Source organism: Tachypleus tridentatus, chromosome 12 (genome assembly GCF_004210375.1).
Source record: "Tachypleus tridentatus isolate NWPU-2018 chromosome 12, ASM421037v1, whole genome shotgun sequence".
Taxonomy (NCBI): Eukaryota; Metazoa; Arthropoda; class Merostomata; order Xiphosura; family Limulidae; genus Tachypleus; species Tachypleus tridentatus.
In genome coordinates, this window is record NC_134836.1 from 43285025 (window position 1) to 43298430 (window position 13406).

Here is a 13406-nt window from a genome sequence, read left to right on the forward strand (position 1 = left end):
ATATTTTGAAAAGTTTTTGGAGTATGTCTTTGAGAAGAATTACCAAATAGTAAATGATGCAAGATACAGACTATTTCACCTAAGTTTTAGAGGTGATAGATGGTACATTTTTTTCCACTAGAGATAATCTCATCCATCACTGCAACAAAAAAATATCACAAGAGTTTATGTTCTTAGGTTTTTTAGAATATTTTGGATACTCCGTTAGCTGGTAGCTAAAGAAGGCTAGTTAATGAAGATTAACTAGTTAACGAACGAACACAAATCCTTCTGTTCTAAATGTAGAAAGTAAGAAGAACAAGCAGCAATATTTTTAACGTTATTAAAACAAACACTTTGTGAAGTAACTAGTAAGATCTTAATAACAAACGTTTCTTAAAAATCTTATTTAAACATGTTTCGTAGGTTCTTGTGTTTCATTTAGTAAAATATAAGAAATAATAATACCAAGGAAAGAGAAAACTGATCATAAAATGGTTAATGGTTTTGTTTTTTTTCTGCTTTAACATAGCAAATTCTTTTAAATTTCTTATGAAATCACAACACAAAATACCTGACCTTAAAAATAAATTTAAAAGTAGCAAATAGCGTATGGCATTCTATCGAACATCTTTCAGTTTCTAGTCAAATTAATATTATGGTTTCTGTCACAAACAAAGAATGCATAGCTTCATTGAGAAATACATATACGTTTTCTATTGGCTTTTCTTTTTCAACTCATCTTATTGCATTTCCATATATCTTTCGAGATGAATCAGTTTTCAAAAACCGAACTAAGTTGTTATGTTTTCTTTATTTTTTAAGCTCCAAAAGTTAGAATATACATACTTTACCCAGTATCTGTTATTACTTTCGACTCGTTTGGTCATCATCTGTGTGCATTCTGCATTCTTACTTGTCTTATTACACTCTTTCAGCATCTAGACTTACAACATGCAGACTACAATTGATAAAGATCGATACCAGATTCTATAATATTTTTGTAGTTGTCGATAACTTTTAAAAAAGTTTTCTCAGACAGTTTCTAGAGAATTTTCTTTTTCTTTGCTGCAATATTCAGGTAAATGAAGGTATGATTACGCCTTATGCTTTTCATGTCCTGAAAGGAAACGTTAATGGCACTTCCTACAGCATCACGTGGAGATTATATTTTTGCCCTATGTCATGATTTAGGCAGCTACTCATCATCACGAAAAAACTGCTTTTTGAAATTAATATGAAGCTTTTGCAGTATGATGTAGTATGAGACATTGGCGACATCTTATTATTTTTAGATGATTCCTATTTCTTGCTTCAAAGCTGATGGTATGATTCATGTTCGTTATTTGCCTGTAGAAGAAATAAGAGAAGGGTGTCTGTCTATCAGGAAACACACAGGAGGAGGTGCAATACATGTTTAGGCAGCTATTAATCATGTTGTACTTCTTAGCAATATAATAAATTAATCATACATTAGGCGTTATATACGAAATCAAATTCAAACAATGGTTTTTATCGTCACTTTATCTTCAACTATCATCTGTGCTAGCATACTAATATGTTTTACTGGCATATGGTCTTCAGCTAATTGCTGACACATGCATTATTTAGCTACATGCTGCTGATACTAAAATGTCTTATTTTTTACAACAATATACATTTTAATCAATTTAATTCCATAGCGTTCTTCTTTGCAAAAACAATCACATAATTGCACCAATGCTTTGCAACCAGTATTTTTTATTTAATGTTTTTATTATTTTATGTTATATAAAGTGAAACAATTATCGAAAATTTGAATTGAGTAATCGTGACTAATAAAAATAATCGTACCAGATTGAAATATTTTGCAAATTTTGTGCTAGAACTGACATATTTGGCTGTCTTATTGATTTAAGATAACGTTTGTACAAAAACATAAACAAGTAGAAAATATGCATGTTATTTAAGCATTTAGCCAGATTTTGGTTTCTGCTCCGAAAATGTATGTTATCTATCTTTGATGTTTGTTTTTTTTATTTTTGCGCAAAGTGACATGTGGGCTATTTGCGCTAGCCGCCCCTAACTTATCAGTGATGGGCTAGAGGAAAGGCAGCTAGTCATCACCACCCACCGCCAACTCTTGGACTATTATTTTACCAACAAATAACAAAATTGATCGTAACTTTATAACGCCCCCACGGCTGAAAGGGCGAGCATGTTTAGTATGAGGGGAACTCGAACCCGCGACACTCAGATTATGAGTCGAGCGTCCTAACAACCTGGTTTTGCCGATGGGCTAACGGTATGGTAACTTTGAGAACTTAACAGTATCAAATTCGGGGCTCTGTTCCCCTTGAATGAGAGTGTACATATAATGCTTTGTATATAGTTTACTGCTAAACAAAGAAAACTATGACAGAGAATCAAATATGTTTTTGTCATTATAGCTAATTTATTTTCCAGTAATTTCAACAACTAATAAAACAAACTGAGTATTATATATTACTTTTTTGTGAGTAGTGAAGGGTAATTTTTAACATTAAAATTTGCAATAAATAGCTGTTTATATTGCTTCATAACATTCATCTAATCATCTTAATCAGATTTGGTCGTAAAGAGACACATTAACCTGATGAGAAGGTGTACTTGTAAGACACTTTTATATATAGAGAAGCACCTATTGCGTGTACTGCCTTTAATGTTATAATGAAGTTTAGGGTTTTCGAGATAGTTGTTTTTAATAAATCGTTCATTGAACGAATTCCACATCTGAGTTTTAACACATGGCAGATAGTAAAATAAATCACGTTCACTAATCAATAAAATAAATTTGGTGTTGAAACATTCAATACGTTGTTTCTGGTTGACTGGTGGAGTGTACAATATGATAATTATGCCAATATTTTTGAAGAGCTTTTGAACATACGCGAAACAAAAGAAAACAAATGTCTGTTTTATGTCAATACCGTGTTTTATATTCAATATCATATATATATGACAGAACTTCTAAGGCATGAAAGACTAATACATTGAATCAAGTATGTTTGGGGTTTGCTACGAATACAAAGCCAATATTATTACCAATTCTATTGCATGGTTTAATCATGCTTTGTAGCTTAAAAGATATTTGATATAATTAGTACATGGATAATAACAGTAAATTAATTAAAACGATTGGTATGGTATATTATTGTGCTTATTTTTTTTTGTCAAATATGCTGATTTTCTCATTGGGCAGACTATAAAACCCTACTACACTGACTGTATTATCAATAGACCTGTAGTGTGCAGATAACCCACAACATTAACAATTTGTGATAGCAGCTCAAATATTAGTTTTGTTTTGTTCGATTATAATGAAATAGTTGTACATCAGATAACCAGTTTATACCATCCTGTGACTGAGCGGTAAGTTTGAATGTTTATAATGCCATAATTCTTGTGTCGATACCCGCTATGGAAAAAATACTGACAAGCATTTATTTATATCTCTGTTTAACGAGAAATTAAAGAAATGCCACATTCTACAAATGATTTTCACAACATCGGTCTTTTGCCATACTTAGTGAAAGTTTTAGTAATCTGTGATCATATGCGTGACTTAAGAGTTTATATTTTTTTAGAAGCGGCATAGCGGTATGTCAAAACGAGTTTTGATACTATTGGCGGACAAAGCACACATAATTCGTTGTGTAACTTTATGCTTACCTGAAAATACATAAATAAATAAATTTCTTTCAATTACCAGGACTGGATGAGGGCCTCTTAAAATTGCCTTATCTATTAGTATTCTTTCAAGATGAGATTTATTATTAATTTTTTAGAGAGGTAAAAAATTAAGTATATAACACATGACTTCTGATAAAAAAAACTCTAGAACCTTTTGTGTAAGTTTCCTAGAATACTCATTATAAAGCAATTTATCAAAGTAAGTTAAAAAACAAACACTTTGTTACTTTAGATATCTAGGGATATGGCGAGGACACGTATTAAGAGAACGACATAAAATTTAAGTTACAAAAGTATTTTATCAAGTTAAGTTTGTAAAAGCAACGAAGAATTAGATAAGTTCATTCATTTGTGTTTACTATTCTGAATAAAGTTGGTCTCCCAGATGTTATTTCTACAAGGGATATAGCATTTGAACTTTGAATTTCGATGGTATTTATCAAATAAGAGAATAAATATGAACTACTTTTCTCTCGGAACTTTAATATATTTAATTACATCCGAGTATGATCTGCAAGTAATTATTCAAGCCTACATGATGATAGACATTTAGAAATCAATTTTCTTTTTTTCAGTGGAACTTTGTATGTTGTTGAAACATAACTCTAACTTTTAATGAATGTTACATTATTAACGAAAATTTAATTTTACCAAAATGAAGGCCGGTCAAATATTAGTGTGAGTGTATAAATAAATATAAAATTAAAAACAAATATATCTATTTCTACCTTTTAATTAGATGGCACGACAGAAAGGATATATGTATGTGTGTATATATATTTATATATATATCTATTGTTTGTATAGGCTGAGTATATTATAACAAAATGATTTTGGAGCCTCACTCCTTCGTTATAGTTGATGTCACCGCGTCTAGTCGTGCTCTATTTGATGACCGTGTGTCTTCACAATATTTTTACGGTATAGTTGAAAAAGGCTCCGTCGTAGGTTTGTCATGCCGAAGGTATATCCGTTATTTTTGCTGGTTCTCCATAATCTCTCTCACGAGTGAGGATGACAATTTTTCATCTTCTATTTCAACAGTTCAATAGTACAAAAATCCGGTTCGCAGCTTCACATGTATGTCTTATTATGAAATAACACAAACACCCATTTCATTTTCCAGCTGCTTCAAGCAGGTGAAGTAAACTTGGGTACACGTTTGGGTACTTGTGTAGCTTTCCCAGAAGAAAAAATTATATTGATTATATTGCGCACTGCTGTCTGGAACACCTGTACGGCGTTTGTCACTGATATTAGTGGTCTTACGTTTTCTATATTTATAAGAAACCGCACACCACAGATCGAGTATGCCTTCTTCCAGATCTTCCTCCTAATATTCAACGTTATCCATATTCGTATGTTTTCTAAATGCAGTTAAGCACAATAGATATTCGCGTCTTGAAAGTTCTAAATCTCCCCTCTGAACACACTTCCTTAGATAATTTGATAGAATAAATAAGATATCGAAAAGTTCGGTTCTACATCATTCCCAAAAATGATATATTTTTAGTGTTATCTTGTCGAAACCACCGTACAATATCAAAATGTAGTTCTGATACCTGCCATCCCACAGCGATTTACGTTAGTTGCGCTTGTCAGATATTGCTCTGATTTGCATATTCAAAAAAATTTTAATATATCGTATAAACTCTTTACTAGTACAAATGATGTGCATATCTATCCTTATCCACATTAAATAATACATAAATTAACATTAGGTTAAAATTTGTTAAACGACAACACCGTATTTAACATTTATACATTTGTTTTTCGTATCTAACAGATGGCCCCGTAATTATGTAATAAATATGGCTTTCTATGCATGGTTGCCATGTTATTATATAAATACATATTGAATTATACATTTTCAGTAGTTATTTTAAAGCTGGTTCTATAATTAATAAAATAATGTGTCTTTCTTTGGCAAGTTGAGAAAGTTAAAATAAAATATGCAATAGGTAACATATTATCATTTATCAGTGAAAGTTGGGAACTGATAAACTTGTGTACCTACATTATGTTTTTTTTTCTCATTTTCGAAACATATCATTTTATAAAAAAGACTACATTAATTTATATTATTTTTAATCAATCAAGCGATTGATCAAGTATTTATTACGTTAATCAGTATCACTGTGGTAGCTGTTTTTCTTTCTTTGTTTTCGAATTTCGCGCAAAGCTACACGAGGACTATCTGAGTTAGCTGTCCCTAATTTAGCAGTGTAATACTAGAGAAAATGTAACTAGTCATCTCCACCCACCGCCAACTCTTGGGCTACTCTTTTACCAAGGAATAGTGAGGTTAACCTTCACATTATAACGCCCCACGGCTGAAAGGGCGAGCATGTTTAGTGTGAAAGGGAATCAGCGAGTTATTCCCAGTACTCGAACTTTTGTTCTAAAGGAAGTCAAAATCCCTGCTCATTTTCAGAGAAAAGTTCTTAAATAGTTATAGTAAAAACACTCCACAGAAAGAGACTGAAACGTGCCCTTGTTTCTTTTACAAGGTGCTTTTGCGATTCCAAGGAATCGTTTCTTACAATTCTATGCATAACAGTGCAGAGCTTTTTTATTTTCGCTAATTGGATATTTTCTACGAAATTCGGTTATTGTGAGATTCGCTTTTCATGGCTTATTATACGATTTTACGTAGCAACATTACGAATTTGAGGAAAAATACTCTTTTACTTGTCTCGGTTATGTCATCGTAATCTTGCATTATAAGCCTGTCGCTTTTCAAACGTACACAGAAAAAAAATATAAGTTTTATCCTAGTTATATTTTCTTGAGTTAAAAAAACCTATAAAGAATTGTGTTCTCAAAAAGTGTAATTGATTTTTATCGACTGATAAATATTCGAGAGAACACACGTATATTTCGATTGTTATAATTCATATAATTCATTATAAAAATATTGTCTATAAAGTAACTTTTTAAAAAAATCAAAGATATAAGGAAACGACTAACACTAAATTATTCTTTAAGAAATGCAAATGAGCAGATTACAGAGAACACAAAAAATAAGACATATGATTTGAAATAAAGAAAATCAGAATATATTTCGTCTTTGGCAAATTGTAGCATCAATGGTAATGTAACATCGCTTTTATTTTAGTTTAAGATAATGTTTATATGAATAAATACTATTGAGATATAAGTGACATTCAAATTAAAACAAAAAAAAGTAACTTAGAATACGTTATAACCTGAATATAACAGATATAAACCAATCGAAGAGATTTTAACAGATTCGTAATAATTTTTTTTAGGTAAAAAGAGAAACACAGTCTTAAGGCAGATAGAATACTGATGCTGGATGCAAAAAATAATAAAATAAAAAGTGAAATAAATGCAGAAAAATGTTTGAAATAATGTTCTTATACACTTATATAGATGATGAAGTATTTATGTGAGGAATGATTTATGAAACCAGTACTTTAACATAATGCAGGACAAAGCCTGGGAACTAGCTAAGATTTCTACAGTTTTATGAAACATAGCCTTAGAATAAACAGTAAAAAAAATCAACCGATTTAAAATTTTGAATTCGGTGATAGAAATGTATTTTCAGATTTCCGAAGCATATATGATTATGATCTTATAACTCAGCTAACGTAAATAAAGGTAGAACAGCTATGTGCCTGTCGTTATTCTTAAAAGAATTGCATATTCTGAAAGCAAAGACGGCGTTATCTGATATTTATATGACAGTAATATGTGACTGTTAAATAATATCTGGTTAAGCTGATGTGGACGTCCTTGTAATGCTGGTTCTGAATATTCGATTGCAACGAACTGAGGCACAACCATTTGATATTATATACAATTGTGGGGAATTGTTTCGATATAACATTCATATTTTGTACTAAAAGTATCATAGAAATGGAAATTTGTTTTAGACATTCATCTGTTCATGTGATATTTTATTTCAAAAATATACACTCTATGATCAAGAAATGTTTAAATTACAATTTTGCAAACATAAAAAAAATTCATAAGTTCTTTCTTTGTACTTCTAAACCAACATTTTAAAATATTAAACAACGTACATACATCGTTTTGGTCACTTCAAAAATCTATATATTCTTTCAGCCGTGGGGTGTTGTAATGTACAATCAATCCCACTATTCATAAGTTCTTTCTTTGTACTTCTAAATCAACATTTTAAAATATTAAATAATGTAATTTAATATATATATACATATATAAATTGAAATAAAGTATAAAACATTGTCATGCATTTGGTTAAACTACACTATCTACACAATATCACAAATAATTCGTAATCTGAGGCCGCAGGTTCGACTCCCCTTCACACCAAACATTCTCGTCCTTTCGGCCGTAGGGAAGTTATAAAGTACGGTCAGTCTCACAATTCGTTGGTAAAAGAGTAGCACAAGAGTTGGCGGTGGGTGGTGATGACTAGCTGCCTTCCCTCTAGTCTTACATTGCTAAATTAGGGACGGCTAGAGCAGATAGCCCTCGGGTAGCTTTGAGCGAAATTAAAAAAACAAACAAACAATGAGAGGTATACACTAGTCTTACCAAGGTGGTAATTAGACTAAGTATAGTTGCATAACCTGATTCAACAGCTACCAAAAAGTAGTATTTAAAACGTTAAAAAGAAAAACAAACACAATCTTCAGTTTTAAAGCTTTCACCAAAATGAGAATGTACGTATGATGTGTGAGTGAAAAAGCGATACAACCAGGTAATTTATTCAAGATCTCTCTTCTGGTTACAGCTGATAAAACGAAATCAGGCCTAAAAAGATGAATTGAGAAAGTCATCCAAATAGCGAAAAGTTGTGGCATTAAACTTTTGTTGTTGCTCTTCTAAACAGGAATGTCTTTTCTTTCTGACATTCTTCGTGACATTGTTAAGAATGAGCACGACGTGACCTTAGATCAAACAGCATGAAGCTGAACCCTGATTTTTACCACCGATGAAGTTTTAGATAATCCTCTGGTTGAGGTTCTTCAATCGTATGAGTAAGAAACAAGTTTTTGCAAAGCGTTTTGTCTTGAGTAAAAGACATTTCTTATGTTTTCTTACATAATATTATACTTAATATATCCATCTTGTTCTTTGTTTACGAAAACAATCCATAACTGATGTGCATATCAGTGAACTATGTCTTCGTTTACTTGACAAATACTTCGATAAGTTAATGACAAAAGTATATTTTAAAATAAATATTTATCCTTTTATAAGTAAGTCAAAATACAACTTGAAAATATAAAAATATTTATTTAGTTTTGGTTTGTTTGTTTTTATTGTTTGCTTGTTTTGGTTTTTTTTTTAATTTCGCGCAAAGCTACTCGAGAGCTATCTGCGCTAGCCGTTTCTAATTTAGCATTGTAAGACAGGCAGCTAGTCATTATTACCCATCGCCAACTCTTGGGCTACTCTTTTACCAACGAATAGTGGGATTGGTTGTCACATTATGAAGCTCCCACTGCTAAGAGGGCGAGCATGTTTGGTGTGACGGGTAGTCGAACCCGCAACCCTTGGATTAGGAGTAGAGTGCCTTTACCACCTGGCCATGACAGGCCCTTTAAATATTTAATTTTTTAATCATTTATGAAGAAAAAGACTGGTTATTGTTTATTGATTAAATTGCGAGATAATATTTTTTTGTTTGCTTGTTTCTGAATTTCGCGCAAAGCTATATAAGGACTATCTGCGCTAGACATACCTAATGTAGCAGTGTAAGACGAGAGGGAAGGCAGCTAGTCATCACGACCCACCGCCTACTCTTGGGCTACTTTTTTGCCAACGAATAGTGGGATTAATCGTAACTTTATAACTCCCCTACGACTGAAAGGACGAGCATGTTTGGTGTGAAGGGGAGTCGAACTTGCGACCCTCAGGTTACGAATTAGTTATAATATTGTGTAGACAGTGTAGTTTTACAAAATGCATGACAATGTTTTATACTTTATTTCAATTTATATATATATATATAAATATTAAATTACATTGTTTAATATTTTAAAATGTTGATTTAGAAGTACAAAAAAAGAACTTATGAATAGTGAGATTGATCGTGCATTACAACGCCCCCACGGCTGAAAGAACGAGCATGTTTGATGCGACGGGGATTCGACTTCGCGCCCCTCAGATTACGAGTCGAACGCCTTAACCCACGTATCTATCCCGGGCACACTATTTTTTAAGCTGATATGAAGAGTAAAAGAAAATTATTTGTGTCATGTGCGTAAATGCAAGAACGTTGATCACTAAAATCTGGTTTCGATCTTCCATAATGAACTGAGCGCAGATGGTTATTATGTAGTTTTGTATTTACAAACAAGAAACGAAATAATCTTCACTAAAAACAAGCAAACTATATTACGAATATATGTATGTAAGTTGGAAACTTGCAACGATAATACATGCATTGTTTAATATCATTTTCATTAATATAGTGCAGTCTTGATTTGTTTGTTTTGAATTTCGCGCAAAGCTACACGAGGGCTATCTGCTCTAGCCGTCTTTAATTTAGAAGTGTAAGACTAGAGAGAAGGCAGGTAGTTATTACCATCCACCTCTAAATCTTGGGCTACTCTTTTACCAACTAACAGTGGGATTGATCGTAACATTACAATCCTTCCACGGCTGAAAGGTCGAGCATGTTTGATGTGACGGGTATTTGAACCCATGACCCTCAGAATACGAGTCGAGCACACTAACGATAACCATACAGGCTACAAAAGAACTACTTTCCAAATACGTTTATTTCTAGTTAAGCACAAAGCTACATAATAGGCTATATATGTTTTGTTCATTATGGGTATCGAAATCCGGTTTCTTATATTGTAAATCCGCTGTGCCGCTGCAGAAGGGAGCAATCTTGCCCAAAATCTTTACACATGTTATATGTATAAGGGATGCTCTCCAAGAGGTTATTGTTATTATCCATCAAAATTTCATGCCAACTTATCACTAAAAGGAGCTAAAACTCAGATACAATTTGTAATTTCCTGCCTTAGTTCTGTCCAAAAGTTCTCAATGGGATTAAAATCTGGAGACTTTACATGCCAAGCAAATCTTGCAACGTCCATTTTTTCGAGATAATCCTGTGCAGTATCTGCAGCACTGTTAGTTGTAGTGTCATCCTGGAACACGAAGGTATCGCTGTATCTTTTTCTAGCAAGTGATACCTGTAGGTGGCTCCACTGTGTTTCCCTGAAGGATATGAAGAGCAGTTTTTTTCAGTCATGATGAATTGCTGCCCTAAAAAGATACTGTACCATCTCCTTGTAATCTCTGTGGAAAAGACAGTCTTCTATAATCTTTTCTACAAGTAAACGACGAACACGACCTTTGCATCAGGTTTAACAAGTTAGAAGCAGGACTCATCCCAAAAAGTGACATGTTCCTAGTGTTCTTGCTATAAGATGGTATGCTTTTTTACCCAAGTAATTCGATGACATCAGCTGATTCTGGTTACTATAGATTTGCAGACAGCCACTCTTCCAAGAAAACCTTATTTGGTCAGTCCCCCATCCAATATTTTTTAAATACCCTGGAATGAATGCGCTTATGCCATATCTGCCATAAGGTGTTATTTTGACCTTGACATGTTAATATGACCAAAACACGGTCATCTCGAGCAGTAGTTTATCGGCGTCTACCAGTAGTTTTCTGCAACATAGTTTCTTGCAGACAGATGAGGTTTCAGGATCTGGGTACAGTACACAGCTGTACCCTACTGTTTTGGCAGTACAGTCTGCTTCGTGTTATTTCTAAACAGTCGAACATTTTGACGCTTCATAACTTCTGGCACTCGACAAGACATGACTTTACACCAAATAATGAGAAATATTCTGAACAAAACGTTAATGTGTTTCGGTAAATACTATACCAAAATCACACAGTTTTACAAACAACAGGTGTTCAGGTGTGTTTTGATGAACAAATGCTTAAAACAACTTATACAGACCAGAATAACAACTCGTACGTGTTAGTCTGATCACACACTATCTCTTTGTTATTTAGCCATTTACTCAATAATTAGTCTATACGCGTAGACAATACAATCAGTATAGAACAGTATGCAAATATTTTAGCTAAAACTTTGCAATGAAGAAGGGGAGAAGGGGAAATTAGTTACACAGTCGAAACAATTAATTATCACCCTGTTAAATCCAACATTTTAGAGACAATTGTGTCAAACGAACTCTCAAATTTGTGCTAGAACTGACATATTTGGCTGTCTTATTGATTTAAGATAACGTTTGTACAAAAACGTAAACAAGTAGAAAATATGCATGTTATTTAAGCATTTAGCCAGATTTTGGTTTCTGCTCCGAAAATGTATGTTATCTATCTTTGATGTTTTTTTTTTTGTTTTTTTTTTGCGCAAAGTGACACGTGGGCTATTTGCGCTAGCCGCCCCTAACTTATCAGTGATGAACTAGAGGAAAGGCAGCTAGTCACCACCACCCACCGCCAACTCTTGGACTATTATTTTACCAACAAATAATGGAATTGATCGTAACTTTATAACGCCCCCACGGCTGAAAGGGCGAGCATGTTTAGTATGAGGGGGACTCGAACCCGCGACACTCAGATTATGAGTCGAGCATCCTAACAACCTGGTTTTGCCGATGGGCTAACGGTATGGTAACTTTGAGAACTTAACAGTATCAAATTCGGGGCTCTGTTCCCCTTGAATGAGAGTGTACATATAATCCTTTGTATATAGTTTACTGCTAAACAAAGAAAAATATGACAGAGAATCAAATATGTTTTTGTCATTATAGCTATATTTATTTTCCAGTAATTTCAACAACTAGTAAAACAAATTAAGTATTTCAAGGTTTCAGGATCTGGGTACAGTACACAGCTGTATCCTCCTGTTTTGGCAGTACAGTCTGCTTCGTGCCATTTCTAAACAATCGAACATTTTGACGCATCATAACTTCTGGCACTCGAAAAGACATGACTTTACACCAAATAATGAGAAATATTCTAAACAAAACGTTAATGTGTTTCGGTAAATACTGTACCAAAATCACACAGTTTTACACACAACAGGCGTTCAGGTGTGTTTTGATGAACAAATGCTTAAAACAACTTATACAGACCAGAATAACAACTCGTACGTGTTTGTCTGATCACACACTATCTCTTTGTTATTTAGCCATTTACTGAATAATTAGTCTATACGCGTAGACAATACAATCAGTATAGAACAGTATGCAAATATTTTAGCCAAAACTTTGCAATGAAGAAGGGGTGAAGGGGAAATTAGTTACACAGTCGAAACAATTAATTATCACCCTGTTATATCCAACATTTTAGAGACAATTGTGTCAAACGAACTCTCAATTAACCTGTTGAAGCAAAGGTTTACAATATGAAATCTAGTCATTGACAATTAGATGTTGCTCTGAGCGAGATGCGCATTGTAGTAAGCGTCTCTAGATAAAATCTTGTCATTGACAGTTAGATGTCGCTCTGAGCGAGGTGCACATTGTATTAAGCGTCTCTAGAGTACTTAAACAAATTGATGGCAGTACGAGCTTGTTATAAGTTGATTTTTTAAAACTAAAATTATGTTTTTAAGGTTATAGCAACTTTCATTGTAGTACTTGAAAGTTGAGAGCGCTTCCCCTAAAAGAATTAGCATTAAAGACACTGATTAACTTTTATTCTGTATGTGAATCTGTTTAAATATCTAGCTTTACTCCGTTAGGTTTCTG